Genomic DNA, 18249 nt, shown 5'->3' on the forward strand with positions numbered 1-18249 from the left:
ATAACCACCCCTTGATTTGTTATAACCATTCTTTGACCACCTAGATTAATGTCGAGCCAATTCCCTCAATGCCATTAAAATTTTAGCCAATCTCTTGATTGCCATTGACCCCACATGTCATAGACACAAAAAAATCCCTTCAATGCCATTTAGTGGCATTCAAGGGATTGGCGAAAATTTCAATGGCATTGAGGGAATTAACTCATAAAAATACCATCAGCTAAGGAGGATGTGTTGACTTGACACTCGAGACTACTACCTCATCCTCATGTCACCTCGGCAGTGAAGTGAAAGCAGCGGCATCGCTGCAAGGCCAGAGCACGTGTTGATGTGCTCGTCTCCCCTGTTGCCTGTGTTGCACCACCCGACTGCCCCGTCGACGCCCTGCCGCTGTTTCGGACGTGTTGGGGACACCACCTTCGGATCGGACGTAGAAGGTCCGCGAAGACCAGACGGCGTATGCGTTGAAGCCAACGCCAGAAGCGAACATAGATGACATCCATCTTCGCTTATCTTCGATGAGATGGACGAAGATACGCGAAGACCCGGCGACGCAACCGTCAGGGCGAGGAGTCATCAAGTGGGTCCCATGACCTTCGACGAGATGGACAAAGAGGACCGTCTGAAAGTACGGGCCCGTCTGAGCAGTAGCGCACTCACGTTGCCCTAGCAAAATTACATGTACATTTAGGAATATTCTGAGAATATGACCATTGTAAGGGTGCAAAAGCATAATTTTATCTGGGAGGTGTAACGCCACCTATAAATACTCCTTGTCATGCCCATTGATGGGACAGATGGAATAGAGAGAGAACCTTTCCTCCTTGTTTTGCGTGTTCATTTATTACTGTTGTAGTGTCCGTCCGTTTCGGAGACACTCTCCACCAACAGTTTGGCGCCCACCCGTCGGTTCGATACACCACATGGCGGCGACGAAGAAGAGAGGAACCACCGGAGCCACTTCGGAGGACACTGAGGACGACGACGACGACAACCCCCTCGCAGGGCAAAGCGGCAGCAACACAGGCGAACGGGACTAGCAGCGACGGCGTCTCCGTCGACGCCCTTGCAGATGGCCAGATTGAAGTGAACCTTCTGGACCTCGGCGTTTCAACCGATGACATCGTGGCGATGCGTCGTATCGACGCTCGCATCGAAGAGGTGCGAAGGGCTCAGCAGTATGCTTTGGAAGCAGAACCTTCGGAGCCACAGATGACGACAAGAGCGAAGGGGAAGCAGACCATGCTCACCGAAGCAGAGCGTCAAGAGCAGTACAATAAGTTGAGGGAGGAGGAGCTTCGCTGCAAGGTGATGCAAGAGAAGCTCCATGCCCAGCGGCTGCAGCTCGAGAAATTGCAGGCACCACCAATACCACCACCGCAGAAGGAGATGATCGGAGTCAACCCGCGGCAACAAGAACCACCAAGGTTCCGCCCAAAGTTCGTGCCGGTCGAGGAGATCTCTGACCATTCTGAGTCAGACGGCGAAGAGCATTACCGAAGAAGGCATCAAAGAATATCACCATTGTCCGAAGAGCTGGAGGAGGTGCAGTGGCCTCATCGCCTCAACCCAGCAATATTGCCGCAGTTCGATGGGGAGTCAGACCCCGAAGAGTTCCTCCTCAAATACGAAGCCACCATAGAAGCATCAGGAGGAGGCACCGTGTGTAAAGCGAAGGCGCTCGTCCTCGCATTGAAGGCCTTGGCGCAGCGTTGGTATGCAAACATCCCGCCAGGAACCATTCTGTCTTGGAAGCAGTTTCACCTCGAGTTATGTGCAAGTTTCCGCGCCGTGAGGCCCGACGAAGTCACATCTTGCGATTTTCACGATCTAAGGCAAGGAAGCATGACCTTGAAAGAATATCTTCAGAGTGTCATGAAGCTTCGTGCAAGAGCACCAAATGTTGCCGACCAGAGCATCATCGATTCGGTGGTGAAGGCGATCAACCTGGGACCATGCAGAGAGTACATATCCCGGCGCAAGCCGAAGACAGTCACGAAGCTGTTCGAGATAATGCAAGAATATTGCATATCCGACCGTGCGAAGAGGAGAAGGCTCGAGGAGAAGAACGAGCAGAAGAAGTCGCGAAGCAGCGAGAGGCCCCATTCAAAACCATGGCATGCTGATGAGTCGAAGCAGAAAAGAACAGTGAACAACGTGCCCGAAGAAGTACCCCCCCCCCCCGAGAGCACAGACACCATCACAGGGGCAAAGGCGAGAGGGACCGCCACGAAGAAAGATCCAACCGCGATGATTGTCACCATCGTGAAGAACGACACAACAAAGGACGAAGAGACAGCGGTGGTCGAAGAGAGAAAATTCCATTCTGTTTCTTCCACGGGAAGGACAAAGGCCATTGGACAAATGAATGCCCCTTCGCCATTGAAAGAAAAGAAAAGTTTGACAGGCAGAATTCCCAGCCAGCGAAGCCAGTCAATCATACCTCGCAGTTGCCACCTCAGTCTTCGGCGACGGCAACCACTTGGGCTCCTACGCTAAATTGGCCAGTGTCATACCCGGTCTTCAACTACAATCCGCTACCGTATGCGCCACCTTCGCAACAATCAGTACCGATGCTACCACCTCCGCACTATAGTCAGACATGGTCGAGGAGCTCCACGCCACAGTCTTACGACCCGACAACTTTACCCCCACCTCCGAAGCTCGAACCGGGGCACATACCAGAAAGAGCAAGTGAGGGACCCTCCGGCAGCAGGGTCAACATCATCAGTGCCATCTCCGGAGGATCCAACGAACCAGTACATGAGACGAAGAAGCAACGCAAAGAATACTTTAGAACCGTTTCCCACATCAGCGAGGGAAGATGCTTCCGAACAACTTGGTCGCATGTCCCAATATCTTTTACGCAGGCAGACCTTCGGCTGCAGCACTACCCACATAATGACCCCCTCATCATAAGGGCAAACATCGGTAAGAATTCAGTGCACTTCGCAGGGAATGATGTAGGGAGAATCTTGGTGGACAATGGGAGCTCTGCAGATATCCTCGTGTGGCAGTGCTTCGTCAAAATGGGGTTCACAGAAACAGCGCTGAAGAAGTCACAGTATCCGCTCATTAGCTTCGGAGGCAAGAGAATCGAAGCCCTTGGAAAGATAGAGCTCAATGTCATGTTCGGCGAAGGTGCAGCGCAGAGAACCGAAGCAATAACCTTCGATGTGGTCGACATTAACTACCCCTACAATGCCATCTTCGGCCACAACACCTTGGTCAAATTCGCAGCAGTAATCCATCAGTCGTACCTATGAATGAAGCTGCCTACGGCCGGAGGAATTGTCACAGTCTTCGGCAACCAGGAAGAAGCAAGAAGATGCGAAGACAACGCATCAACCGCAAACAAGAATGTCCATGTCATTGAAACCCCAAATGAGGACAATGAGGCAGCAAACAGCGAAGAGCCAGAGAAGTCTGGGGGGTATCCCCAGCGGAACACACAAAGAAGGTGTCATTGTGCGAAGATGTGCCCGACCGAATGTTGATTATCGGAAAAGGGCTCGAAGAGGCCGAAGAAGCCAAGCTTATACAGTTTCTCCGCAACAATCAAGATGTGTTTGCTTGGTCCTCTTCGGATCTGTGAGGGGTCAGTCGAGAAGTCATCGAGCATGAGCTCAGGGTGAACCCGAAGGCAAAACCAGTAAAGCAGGGCCAAAGGTCAATGTCCGAAGAAAGGCAGAAAGCGGCTCAGGCCGAGGTACAAAAATTGCTGGACGCGGGCGTCATCCGCGAGGTCCAGTACCCGGAGTGGCTAGCAAATGTTGTCATGGTACCGAAGAAGAACGGGAAGTGGCGAATGTGCATTGACTTCACAATCTTGAACAAGGCGTGCCCGAAGGACGAATACCCACTGCCGCGAAATGACACCCTGGTCGATGCAGCAGCTTGCTCGGAGATGCTCAGTATGTTGGATTGTTTCTCAGGTTATCACCAGATATTCATGAACAAGGCAGACGAAGAGAAGACCAGTTTCACCACCCCCTTCGGGACATATTGCTACGTGAGAATGTCGGAGGGCCTCCGCAATGCCGGATGCACTTTTAACAGAATGATCAAGAAGGTACTGAGAGATCAACTGGGGAGGAACATCTCCGCATATGTCGACGATGTCGTTGTCCGAAGCAAGAGGAAGGAGGATCATATCCAAGACCTTCGCGAACCTTCGCCGTCATGGTTTGAAGCTGAACCCGGAGAAATGCGTCTTCAGAGTCTGAAGAGGCAAATTATTGGGATGCATGATAACCAAAAGGGGAATTGAGGCAAATCCAGAGAAGATAGAAGCCATCAGGCGGATGAAGCCGCCAACTACAAGAAAGGGGGTGCAAAAGTTAACAGGCAGGTTGGCTTCGCTTAACTGATTTATATCAAAATCTACGGAGAAGTGCCTTCCATTTTTCAAGGCGCTGAAAGGCTCAGGCAACTTCGAATGGGGCGAAGAGCAGGCGAAGGCCTTCGAAGACCTCAAGCAGTACATTGAGAAATTGGTAGTCATGTCCAGCCCTTCGGAGGAGTTGCTGTTATACATCTCCACATCAGGTGCAGCCGTAACTGCTGCTCTCGTCGAAGAGCGCACGATCGAAGGGGCATTGACACAGGTGCCTATATACTTCGTTTCCGAAGCCCTAAATGGGTCAAAATTGCTATACTCAGAAATGGAGAAAATGGCATATGTGGTGGTCATGGCAGCACGCAAGCTTCGTTACTACTTCCAGAGCCACAAAATCAAGGTTCCAACCTCTTTCCCACTTCGGGACATGTTTGAAAACAGAGAAGCCTCCGGCAGGATAGGCAAATGGGCTGCGCAATTAGCCGAGCACACCATTGACTTCATCTCCAGATCAGCAATCAAGTCACAGGTCTTGGCAGACTTCATCGCAGACTGGACCCCAGTCGCACCTTCGCAAGAGCAGCCGAAGATAGAAGCAATATGGTAACTTGAGTGTGATGGGGCTTACCAGAGAGACAGAGCAGGAGCTTCAGCAGTCCTGACAGCACCATCGAGTACGCAACTGAAGTACGCAGTCAGACTTGACTTCAATGGGTGCACCAACAATGTCGCAGAATACGAAGGCCTTCTCTTGGGTCTTCGCAAAGCAAGAGCGCTGGGCGCATGAAGATTAACGATCAGGTCTGATTTAGAGTTGATCACAGGCCAAATAAACAAGTCAAACAGGGCTCTCAAGCTAGAATTGGCGAAGTACCTGGCAGCAATGCGAAGCATGGAGAAATACTTCCTCGGGTTTAGTATCCGCAGTTTCTCTAGAACAAAGAATAAGCAAGCTGATCAACTGGCGAAGGCAGCAGCGCAGTTCGATCCATTACCGCCAGATGTCTTCTTCGAAACATTAAAGCAGGCCTCCGTCAATTGTGCCGAAGAACCAGCCAAATTCGTCAACGCCATAACCAGCGAAGACTGGAGGGCCGCCATAATGGCCTATCTTCGCAGACACTTCGTCCCGGAGGATGAAAAGGAAGAGAAGAAAATGGCACTTCGGGCCAGGAATTACAGAATCATAGGCAAAGAGTTATACCGAGGGGGAGTTTGCGCACCACTCCTAAAGTGCATCTCACGCGAAGAGGGCAAACAGCTGTTTGAAGAGATACAAGTAGGGATGTGTTCTTCGCACATCGCAACGAGGGCCCTGGTCGGCAAAGCTTTCCGCAAAGGATTTTATTGGCCATCGACTGTGGCGGATGCTCACGATGTGGTTCGCACATGTCCAAATTGCCAAAGGCACGCCCCATACAGCAAATTCACAGGTGCAGCTACTGCCTCCGGTATGGCCCCTTGCACGATGTGGCAATGATATTGTTGGACCACTACCTACAGCTCCAGGAAACTACAAGTACACTGCTGTGGCGGTAGAGTACTTCTCCAAATGGGTCGAGGCCAAGGCACTCAGGGATATCATAGCAGGAGCCCTACAAAAATTCTTTTGGCAGAACATCGTCTGTCGCTTCGGGGTCCCGAAGGAGGTTAAAGTGGACAATGGCAAGCAGTTTGACTGCGCAACTTTCCGGGAGTTCACCACTCAACTTGGCACCAACTTATGCTTCGCTTCGGTCTACCACCCGCAGTCCAACGGCACGGTGGAAAGGGCCAACGACATCATCTTCGCAGGCATTAAGAAAAACATCACTGAGTTGCCGATGGGGAAATGGGCGGATGAGCTGCCGAGTGTCATATGGTCTCATAACACAACAGAGTCCAGGACCACGAAGTTCACCCCTTTCAAGCTTCTATATGGTGAAGAAGCAGTAACACCCGAGTAAATCAAACTCAAATCCTGGAGAACAGCCGAAGGGCAGAAAACATCGAAGAAGACATCAAGCCCTCAATTGACACAATCGAAGCTGGCAAGATACAAGCAGCAATCAACTTGGAAAAATATCAAGAGGAAACACGAAGGTGGAAGAATAAGAAAATGAAGCCCAGAAACATCAAAGAGGGCGACTTGGTGCTTCGAAGAATACCGAAGGCCAAGCAAAAGGGCAAGATGCACAGCAAGTGGGAAAGCCCATTCATCATCGCATCTATGGCAAGGCCAGAGGCCTGCAGGCTCCGCACGCTAGAAGGCACCGAAGACCCTTATTCATGGAACAAGTACATGCTACAGAAGTACTACGTGTAGGAAATGTGTAAAAGCCACCGGAGGAAAATAACCGAAGGGGCTTGTAGGGCAAATTCTTATTTTTTTGCATTTTTCCTTTTTCTCATGTGTAGATCCGCACAATGTACCGAAGGGCCCGTACTCTTTTCCTCACGGGGGAAGCTTTCGAGTGTCCACTCGGGCGCTGAAGGTGTGAGGTTTTTAACGAGGCGGAACCCTATGTAACCCCTTGTGAAATATAAACAAGGCCCCCACAAAAGAGTCGAAGGAACAGGCACGCTGCAAAGGCGCCGAAGCGTCTATCCCTTTTCGTCAAAGCGAAGAGGGGAGTCATCGGTGCGAAGCACAAGCCATAAGGCTTGAAAGAAGTAAGCATGAGGCGCAACCCCGATTAAGGGCTTCGCTCCTCTTAGCTTCACTTCCGAAGAAATTAACAAAATCCCGTCGCATGAAAGCGAAGGGTGGAAAGCCCTGTCGCGCGAAAGCCGAAGGCTAGGCGCGAACCTCTCCGGCTAAAGAGCCGAAGGTCCCCTAACAAAATCCCGTCGCATGAAAGCGAAGGGTGGAAAGCCCTGTCGCGCGAAAGCCGAAGGCTAGGCGCGAACCTCTCCGGCTAAAGAGCCAAAGGTCCCCTAACAAAATCCCGTCGCATGAAAGCGAAGGGTGGAAAGTCCTGTCGCGCGAAAGCCGAAGGCTAGGTGCGAACCTCTCCGGCTAAAGAGCCGGAGGTCCCCTAATAAAATTCCGTCGCATGAAAGCGAAGGGTGGAAAGTCCTGTCACACGAAAGCCGAAGGCTAGGCGCGAACCTCTCCGGTTAAAGAGCCGAAGGTCCCCTAACAAAATCCCATCGCATGAAAGCGAAGGGTGGAAAGTCCTGTCGTGCGAAAGCCGAAGGCTAGGCGCGAACCTCTCCGGCAAAAGAGCCGAAGAACCCTGTGCAAGCCCTCACGAGCAAAGCCGAAGGCAAAGGCGTGCATAATTAAAACAAGAGGCCGGAGGGGCTAAAACATGTTTCACAGTCATCATCTCCGCCAGTCGAGCGAAGGGGGGTGGTGCTTCGCAAAACAAGAAACACGCACGACGCCGGTGAAGATGAACGAACAAAAAGGCGTTTGTAACCTCGCCCGCGCAAAAGGGGGGGTGGCGCTTCGCAGAATATATTTGTGCACAGTCGAAGGATAAACGCCAAAAAATTTCATAATTTATTACGCACAAAGTACAGATTTATTACACCGCGAAGATACACTTCGCGCGAAGGCACGAAGAAATAAATTACATAGTTACATCCGAGGCCTCTTCCTCAAAGACTAGGCGGTCCACCTCAGATATGATTCCCCGGACCGCCACATCTATTATTTCTTCGGCTGTCCGTCGAAGAAATGCTTCGAAGTCGTCCCCTGAAACCGAGGGCAACACAAATTAACTAGAGCTCTCGTCGAAGATGCCTTTGAGTCGGTACATAAATTCATGAGGCGACAGGGGCTCCTCGTCCACCGGCTCCGGCTTCGGCTCACGGAGACCGGCGGAAGCACTATACGGCCTATCGGTATCAAGAATCCATTTTATTTCGTGACGAAGCACGCGGTCAGTAAGGATCTTCGCGTGTTTCTCGGGATCACGCTGAAATTCGGCAAAAAAACACTTCGTATCGGCGTTTCGAAGATCGTAAACGCGCTCCCTATCTGCCCAAAATTCTTCAAATTGAACCAAAGGGTAACGAATATGGAACTTCGCCCAGGACGCACCAGCAACATAGAAATTCCCACGCTTCATCTGGCGAGGTAGCACGCCTTCGGTCACCTGCGCAGGGGCCAACACAGGGTCCTGCGCAGGCACCGAAGGTGTTAGTTTCCAAAAAATCATAATTACAACAGAAAAGTGGACTGTCACAAGACCACGGCCCACACACCTCGCCAGCTGCAGGGTGAGAAGAGCCCCCCGTGGCTTGGTCTTCGGCCGCCGGGGCTCGGTCGGTGGCCCCACGACCGCCGCCGGCATTTCCTCCCTCGCCGACCGCTCCCTCGCCGCCATCATCGCCAGAAGGCGACGTAGCGCCTCCGCTGGCGTGGTCGCCACCACCTTCGGCATCAACAGTTGGAGCTTCGGCAAGGATGGACTCCGCAACAGCGTCGGCTTTGTCTTGAAGCTAAAAAACACGAATTCCCACAGATGTTAAGATGCATTTCAGGGCGAAGAAAACGCGCATCAAAAAGAAGACGAGATTACCTGGGCCTTCATTCGTTCAACTTCGCGATGCATGATCGCGCGGCTTTCGCCCTTGAAGAAGTGGTCCATGAAATTTTTGGCAATGTTCTTCGCAAGAGCGGGCAGCGCCTCCGAGCGAACTGCATCTTCTCCGTGCCAGGAAAAACCTTCATCACTGAGGCAACGGAGCTGGGATTTCGTCACAGTGCTGGCGCTGACAGCTTTGGAAGGGAACAAGCTGTACACCACAGCACTTAGCATGCGAACGGCGACAACAGCGCTAATATCCTCATTGAAATGAGCCCAGCGTCCAGCATAGCAATACATGCTCGGAGCCACTTGAAGAAGTCGTCCACCCCAACGGTGTCCCCCGAAGATACATCAGGAGCATCAAGCCCGTACTTCTTCAGGATGTCCGGAAGCTCTTTCTGAAGCTTGGTCGCCCCCGCTCTCACCGACTCCTTGAAGGAATGGAAACGTTTATGCATAAGAGTCTGCCGCTTTTCGGCGTCGTCTTCGAGCAACTCCGCGGCCTTCGCTGCATCCTTCACCGCCCAATCAGCTGCCGCCAGCAACTCCGTGGTGAGGGTCGTCTTTTCTTCGGAAGATTTGTCGAGGCGCCATTGTAGTGCTTCTTTTTCTTTCTCCAGTGTAGCCACCTTCGCCTCCAGATCCGCGACGGCAGCCCTTGAGCTCTCTTCGGCCGCCAACTATCGAGCGGCACAGCGCGCAGCCACGAAGGCCTTCAGCGACAAATCTTGCGCACTCTCCAGCATGTTCGTCAGTCCACTTGCCATCAGGTCTTTTTCCATTAGAGGGAAGCAAAACGAGCCACCCGCCTCCGCTAGTAATTCACGCTCACGGTCCCGGCACTCAAAACGAAGGGACTTGATGATCTTGCCGCCAAGACGCACGGCCGTGGGCTTCGCTCCGAGCTCCGTGGCAACAGCGTCGGGGTCAGCATTGCACACGAAGAAGCTGCTGCTGTCCGACGTGCTGCTTGACTCTTCGCCAGCACTCCTTTTTGTCCCAGAGCTGGACGCAGTGTTCTGCTCAGGCAATTTCTCGGCATCTTTGCCGGAGGCAGAGACTTGGGGTGGCGCAGACAAGCGACGGGGGGAGTCGATGACGATGTTCACCTCCTTGTCACCTTCCTCGTCATCGCTCTCCGGAGCGGTGCTGAACTCAAGGTCCAGGTTCAGAGGAACCGCCCTCAAGGGTGGCGCCTCTTTAGGAACAGAGAAGGGTGGCGCCTCGGCAGCCGCGCGGTTGCTGTCTTCGCTCCCGTCGTCTTCGGAGTCCTCCTTGCTTTGCAGGGGAGACTATTGCAAGATGGCGTCAATGAGCCGGCCTCTCTTCTTCGGCTCCGCGGACGAAGACGCCCGTTTCTGTTTTGCCATTTCCAAAGCCTTCGCCTTCTCCGGGCCGCCTTGGCCCTCAGCAAGCTTCAACTCGGCCGCTCGCTGAGGAGCGGCGAGGCCCAAGACGTGGAACACCCGGTTCCGTCGAGCCCCGCTAAGATGCCCGACAAGGGTTTTGTACTCGTCCCTTGAGACCGACCCGACCATCTCCTCGGCCCGGCTCTCGATAACAACAGGGTCCACCCCTGCATCGCCGAAGAGGCACAAAGTGTAAGCGAAAGAGCGAAGCATAGACATCCATAACAAGAGCTTAAGCACGAAAACTCACGGTCGGTCCGAAGGCTGAAGACGGTCACGAAATCAGGTACCGGAATGCCTTCGATCCAGCGGTCCTCGGCCATCCAGCTGGAGATGTCCCAGCTGTGGCAGAACCACCTGAATTTTCCCGACTCAAGTGCGCAGGCCATCATCATAAAGGCAACACTGGCACAAACGCACTTCAAACGGAACAATTCTTGGTCTGTCGGGTAACGTCCCGATACAACCACCGGTTCTCGGATCGAACAAGCATACCCCGCACGAAGGCGAGTCCAGAGATATTACAACCACAAGTTTTGCATCACAGGCATAAAAGTTATTACAAACTAGTTCTAAAGCATTATTACAAGACCAACCTTAGTAAAATAGTTATCCAAGCCATAACCATAAGTTCAGAGTTTAAATACAGCGGAAGATAAAACACGACGGCTACAACACGTCGCAAAAAAAATGATACCAAGCTAGCCCAAGCAAGGTATCACTCGCCAGGGTCATTGCCGGCCGAAGACGTATCCCACTCTACAGACCAGCCAGGAGGCAAAGAGCATGGATAGATCAAACTAGCGATCTGCTCTTCGAACTCAAACCTGAAAAAGGGGTTCAACAGCAAGGCTGAGTATTCTAGTACTCAGCAAGACTTAACCGTCAACGGGTATAAGTAGCCCACTATAGCTAGACTATGCAAGGTTTGTGAGGCTCTAGTTTTCCTTTTTGCTGAAAAGCAATAAAGAGTAGATCCTTACTTTCAAGTTTTAGCTTTCAAGATTCTAGTTGATTAACCATTCTATGTAAGCAACTACTAACCAATCATGGTAGAAAACTAAGCAAACATCAATATTGATAAATAATATTATTGCTCTTATTACTCTGTGTGGCAAAGGGATCAAGCAGTCTCATTTCATCGTGAGAGGCGGACGATTCTGAATCGAAATTCAATCTGGCCAGACAAACCTAACACACACGTTTGGAACACCGTCGGGTCGTTTCCAAACAACCGTTGACCTTTCTTTCCGGCTTGTGGATAGTGCCACTCTCCCCGACTACAGGGCTCCAAGGTCCACCCGTGCCCGGTCCACCCTTGTCCCTTGAAGTCGTAGTGTTGCGCAACATAAAAATAAAACATATCCCTAAGAGAGAGTGGGAGGTATATCCACTCTCCGGTCCAATCGGCTACTAGGCTTGCCGCGTACCATATTGACGGCATGTGGCTAGTACTTTCAAAAACTTAACCACCGCTACCACACACCGCGACCTTAGCAAGTTCATCAACACAGACGAGGTCTCACATAAAGTCATGATATCGATCACAACCCCGTCCGTCGTCCTTATATTGATAACAGAAGTAAACAAGTAATTCCTATAAAGCTCGCGAGTGACAGGCAATCACTCGACTTTTACCGGTCCTATAAGCTTAGCAGTAGTCGAACTCAAGTCTAGTGTTCAGTACATAGGTTCCTAGGATCATGCACCTAGGGTTTCAATTCAAATCCTAAGAACTGTAAATGCACAAGTAAGTAATAACAGTAAATGGTAATAATTTGAAATATAGGTTATGTCCGGGGCTTGCCTTCTCGGTAGTCGCTAACTATTTCAGCTCTAGGCTCTTCCGAACTTTGGTCCGGGGCTTCAGTTAGTACGGAGGTGTTTGCTTGAGCTTCGAGATCACCTCCGTCAGACTCCGGGATCAGCTCGTACGTCCCGTCCGATAAGGCAGTCGTGTCTATATGTAATGCAAGAACAACATTAAAAACACACATGGGCAATCGTTTATAGAGTAGTTAAATAACAAATTTAACTACACAAGGCATCATGATCAACAGCACAAATGAAGTCTGCTAACTTTACAAACAAGTGGGGGTGATTTCCTATAACAAATAAATCATGGTTTGCAAATAAACAACTCAGAGCACATTCAGCAATAAAATCAGAAAATATTATCCTAAACAGAACATGAACAGAGTAGGTTACCCTGTAAAAATCATGCCACGACATGTAACCATTAAATCACAACAATTTATTCATTCAGACTACACCTAGAACAAGCTTGAATTATACAGGTCAAACTAGAGCAAAGTAGAAGCTCAAAATTTAACAAGAGATTGATACAGAAATGAAATAACTACAGTGAATTTTTCATGATTTTATCTACACAGAAATAAATAAGAGAAAATAAACAATACAGAACAACATATTAGCAAGATATATTTTTAGCTCCTGATCTAGCCATGAACTGAAGCTCAAACATCTAGGACAAGCTAAGATACTCTAGATTAATACTCAGGAATATTTTCAGGATTTAACAAGAACAGAAACTAATTACCATAATTAAAGTCTACTAAACAAGGATTAAATCAAATAAATAGCTACAACATAGAACTGATCATGAAATTTTTATAGCAAAGCTAGTGTCACATGAGTAAACTACCATAAAAGTTTCACTGCAAGTCATGGCTTTATACAGTAGTTAAGAAAAAGATGAAAACAACTAATATTTATGCACTAGAAACACAAATCAATTTCTACAGCAAAAACTTGCAACTAAAGCCTAACATATTATGGTTCTACTGCATAGAGCTCTTCAAGAGGATTCCAAAACATCAAGATTTGCTATTTTACGAATTTTCTATGAATTGATATTGAATTTCAAAAATCACTGAAAATCATTACAAAGCAGCCCCTAAGGCACTATTCATCTGAGTCTAGGCCTATTCAAATAACCCCCTGGGTTTTCTTTCCTTTCAACCCGAGGTCCCTTGGCCGGGTCAGAGAGGGGAGGCGGCGGTTGACAGGCTGTTTCCCGGCGAGGGTGGAGGGGTGTGGGAGCTCCACGGGTTCAAGGCGCACCACAGGGTGGTCTTGGGGTGCGGGGAGGGGCTCGGAAGCGGCGGCTCGACGGAGCAGGGCGGCTCGGCGGCGGAGGCGACTGACGGCGAGGGTGCTCCGGTGAGGGTTGGGCGAGGGGAAGCGGCCTGGGAGTTGCGCGAGGACGAGGCGCGGCTAATGGTGGGGGCTATTGGGGTGGAGCTCCGGGGCAACGCGTGGGTGACAGCGCGTGGCGAATTAATGGCCGGGAAGGCGCTCCACGGCGCCGGCGGGCGGCGCTGTCGGTGGACGGCGACGAGAAGCAGAGCAGGGAGGTGGGAGATGGGGATAAGGGTCGTTTTGCAATTTCTGAAAAATCCAGGGACTAAACTGTAAAACAGCGATAACTTTTAATCCAAAGCTCAAATGGAAAAGTGCCCAACATGAAAGTTGTTCAACTTTTCAAGATCTACAACTTTGATGTTGTGCAAAAATTTATTTGACCAAAGATTCAAGAGCTAAAATTAAAATCATTGAATGGATTTTGAATTCTAGGAATTTTGTCTTTTTCAAAGCAAATTCACTTCAAACATAGACTTAAAAGTAAATTTTTGCTGCCATGCATTAAATGCACTGAAATTTTGCAAAAACACCCTCCACAAAAGCTATAAACAGAAATAACTAAAGAAAGGACCTTGCATAAAATCATAATTACACATACAGCCTTTTATAATTACAAAAAGATCCTTTTTAAGCAAATCAAGCACATGATGCATAGCAAACATACACAATTACTGTGCAGACACCTATTTAATTACTGTGCAGACACCCGGGGTGTTACAGCAGCCGACCCTGACGGGAAAGCAGCCGTATGCGACGAACTCTTCGATGATGTCGCGCGTGCTGAAGGTCTTCGATAGTTTCCGCAGCAGGGCGAGAAGAGACTCATCTTCGGCTCGGACATGACAGACGGCTTTCGGCACATCGCCAAGAGTAGCAATGCGGTCGACGACGAGGGGATGGGTCCTCGTGACGGGGTCCAATGTCACCTTGTGATAGAACCAGTAGGATGACCAATCGTTGGCCCACCTATTCTTGCTTGCGGGGACTAGACTCAGAAGGTTCTTGTGAAAGGCGATGGTGTAACAGACATATTGGGGAATGGCTGATATCTCCGCACCTCCGGTTGATTGCACAGAAATTTTCTTCGGTTGATAATGCACCATGAAGGCACGAGCGAAGCCTTCGGCGCTTGGAGAAAGACGGCAGGTCTTCGCCAGCCACATGTACAGGTTCAGCCGCACGATCGAGGTAGGTGTCATCTGATGCAAGTACACCTTGAGCAGACGAATGATGTCCACCACCACGGGGTCCAAGGGCATCCGAAGGCCGGCAGTGAACAAGTCACGGAAGACAATCACTTCGTCGGCGCTGGGATGAGCAACAGTCTCACCCGTCGGAGGAGCGCGGACATCGTCCGCAGAGACGAAGCCTCGACGAACCAAATCATCGAGGAGGGACGGAGTCATCTTCGACAAACCGAGTACGGTGGTCGTCGGACCTCCCGAGTTATTCTTCTTCGGAGCCATCTCCGAAGATCCAGATTGTTCCGCGGTCGCCACTCTTGAAGTGTATTACCAAAAGAGTTCGAACAAAAATGAGCTCCGATAGAACCTCCGCGAGATGACAAACGAGGAGTCTGGAAAGCAAAGGCAACGTGAAGTAGCTTTGCGCTGTCGCGACGCCGCTATTTAAAGAGAGGGCGAGCGCGAGACCCAGCACGCGCGGCGCCGCGAAGTGGAAAGACGACAGTACCCCGCGCTACGCGTCTAAGATTAGAGACCCGAGGGGCCATTTTTGTCTTTTCAAAGCCACGAGTCAAAGAGAAAATTCCCCGCCAAGCATTTTTTAATTCGATAATTTGAGCACAAACTAACGGCTCAATTCTAAAATCTTTGCTCCTTCGGTGAAAGCATAACATTTTTTGCAGGGTAACACGGACTGTGCTTCGCCGGACACCATCACGTCGTCCAGCCTGAAGGGTGGCGCTTCGGGGCACTGATGGTGCCCACGGGGTCGAAGCCGCGCCCCTCCCGAAGGTCGGGCCGAGGCTCCGAGGGGCTACTGTTGGGGACACCACCTTCCGATCAGACGCCGAAGGTCCGTGAAGACCAGACGGCGTATGCGTTGAAGCCAACGCCAGGAGCAAACGTAGAGGACATCCATCTTCTCTTATCTTCGACGAGATTGACGAAGATACGCGAAGACCCGGCGACGCAACCGTCAGGGCGAGGAGTCATCAAGTGGGTCCCATGACCTTCGACGAGATGGACGAAGAGGACCGTCTGGAAGTACGGGCCCGTCTGATTTGTAGCGCACTCACGTTGCCCTAGCAAAATTACATGTACATTTAGGAATATTCCGAGAATATGACCGTTGTAAGAGTGCAAAAGCGTAATTGTATCTAGGAGGTGTAACGCCACCTATAAATACTCCTTGTCATGCCCATTGATGGGACAAATGGAATAGAGAGAGAACTTTTCCTCCTTATTTTGCATGTTCATTCATTATTATTCTCCTTATTTTGCATGTTCATTCATTATTATTGTAGTGTCCATCCGTTTCGGAGACACCCTCCACCAACAGGACGCAACGGCGCGTCCAGCTTGCTCTGAGGCGGGCGGTGGTGCACGGCGGCTGCCGAGGTTCCTCTCCCCCTCCCCGGGGCCCGGCCTCGGTACTCCTACTCCAAAAAAAACCTCGTTGCCGGCTGTCCTCTCCTCGTCGGGAGGCTCGCCGCGTCTCACGACGCCCGATCCGCCTCCGCCAGCTGAGAGTGACAGGTGGGTGACACACAAGCAAAAAAAGAAACAAGAGCAGTGCCAAAGCCGGTTTATTCCTGCTGTCCACACGATAATCTTGTTTTTTCCCCCCTTAGCACCAGCAGGAGTAGCTCACAAGCTTGCTTGATTCCTGGAGCTCTCGTCCTGCCGGCGAGCTAGCTAGTGAGCTGCTCCCAGCCCTAATCATGCCCTTTGGAGGCAAAAAATAAAAATAAAAATAAAAGGTCGAGTAGAGTACTATAGCTACGAAGAGTGGTTCGAGGCTTGAAGCCATTTTTTCCGAACTGAACTTTATCCTACCCAAAAAGAATCGAAAACGCCTCACCTACTCTACGGTCTACGACACTGCCCCCAGCACGCCGTACCGTATTTTTATCGACGCACCACGTCCGGACCACATGGCGCAAACGGGAAACCGCGCTCCATCACCATCGCGGCGAACCCCCCCCCCCCCCCCCCCCCCCCCCCCCGCGCTCCCCGTTTCTCCAACTCCACGGCTCAGCTCTCTATAAATCACACGGCCGGTCACGCCACCCGTACACCACCACCCCATTCTCCCCCATTCCGTTCCACCAAGACCACCGCTCTATAGTCATTCCTCAGCCAACCAACCCGCCGCTTGATCGGAGCCACCGTACGTTTCCAAGATTCATTCAGCGCGCGCCGCGCGGGAGGAAGAGGATCGGGATGGCGGAGGCCGGCAGCGCCGCCGGTTCGGCCACGAGGGGCGGCCCGTCGTCGTCGGCCGCGGCGGGCGCGGGTGCGGGCTGGCGCTGAAGCTGCGGCGGCAGAGCCGGATGCTGGTGTGCACGGCCACAGGCACTCCGCGTCGTCGTCGTCCGCGCGGTGCCACCCGTACGACCCGCTCAGCTACTCTTGCAACTTCGACTTTGGCACCGCGCTGGACGGCAGCGACGGCGGCTACTCCTTCGCCTCCCGGTTCGTGCTCGCCGCGCCGGCACCGCGCTGGACGGCAGCGACGGCGGCTACTCCTTCGCCTCCCGGTTCGTGCTCGCCGCGCCGGCGCGGCGGCCGCAGTAGAGGAAGAAGAATCCGAGGCCACAGGCGGCAACACGCCAACACGGGTGGTTTGGTAGCTGGTGTTACAACTTACAAGTACTACTGTCTACTGGCTCATTTATAGCCTGCCATGCATTGGCGTTAGCAGCTGGTAGCTACACTGCTAGAGTCAGTTCGTTAGGTGCAGTGGTTTTGTACTGTCTCTGTAGATGGTGAATGTGTTTAGGAGCATAGTATGAGATCATGTGGTGGTGGCTGTACGAGTTTCCCCGGCAGGCATCCTTTGGCTCCTATCACTTTGGTTAGGGGGTGGGAGTCAGAGGAGTATCGGCCAAGAGGAAATGTTCTAAAGATTAACAGTGAACAAGATGCCTTAAGATTCATCTACTATCTCTAAGCCATATTTCTTGAGATTTTATATCCATTACCAGGCGGCGTGCTCTGCTTTGCGGCAAATCCGTGGCCCTTTTCCAGATTAGCTGCCTGGTCAGAGAGCTACTACTACTACTAGACTACTTGTCAGTGACCCGTTAGTCTTGTACTACGGAGTACAGGGACAAGATAAAGAGCTCATCAGATCAGCTAGCTAATTGCTCCATTCGAGTGACGGGCGGCAGGCATTGACTGCACGAGGACTTGAGAGGAGGGAAGCTGCGAGATGGGGCGAGGCTGGCAAGGTTTGATTGCATCCAGCCAAGTAGTTGGCGCCAGTACAATGTGCAGAGGGCTGACTGACTGCAGTCACGGACACCACCGCTGCGCCACGGTGATTATTCGCATCCAAGCAGACTGCCCCACGAGGTGATCGATGGGGGTGCATGCACCGATCAGCAGCGGCCACTCGCCGCATTGAACATTCGAGGAGCCAACAGCTCTGCCAAGCTAGTAATTTTCTTCTTCTTCTTCTTCAGTAAAAGAGTTTATTTCTTGCTGAGTGCAAACTAGTTAGTTTTTCTAGTACTCTCGAGGCATGTGTGTCGATCAAAGTATGCCGACGATTCGCTTTTCACTCACTCATGGTCCGAGAATATCAATTTTTCACAATTAGTGCGCATCATCATTGAGATGCGGAGCCA

General features: G+C 51.2%; 1 pseudogene; it reads left to right on the top strand.

Annotated features, from left to right (window-relative positions):
- The first annotated feature begins 16662 nt into the window (after positions 1-16662).
- Positions 16663-17560, top strand: LOC120653898 (annotated as a pseudogene).
- The last annotated feature ends 689 nt before the right edge of the window (positions 17561-18249 follow it).

The sequence above is a fragment of the Panicum virgatum genome, chromosome 1N (genome assembly GCF_016808335.1).
Source record: "Panicum virgatum strain AP13 chromosome 1N, P.virgatum_v5, whole genome shotgun sequence".
In the NCBI taxonomy this organism is placed as follows: domain Eukaryota; kingdom Viridiplantae; phylum Streptophyta; class Magnoliopsida; order Poales; family Poaceae; genus Panicum; species Panicum virgatum.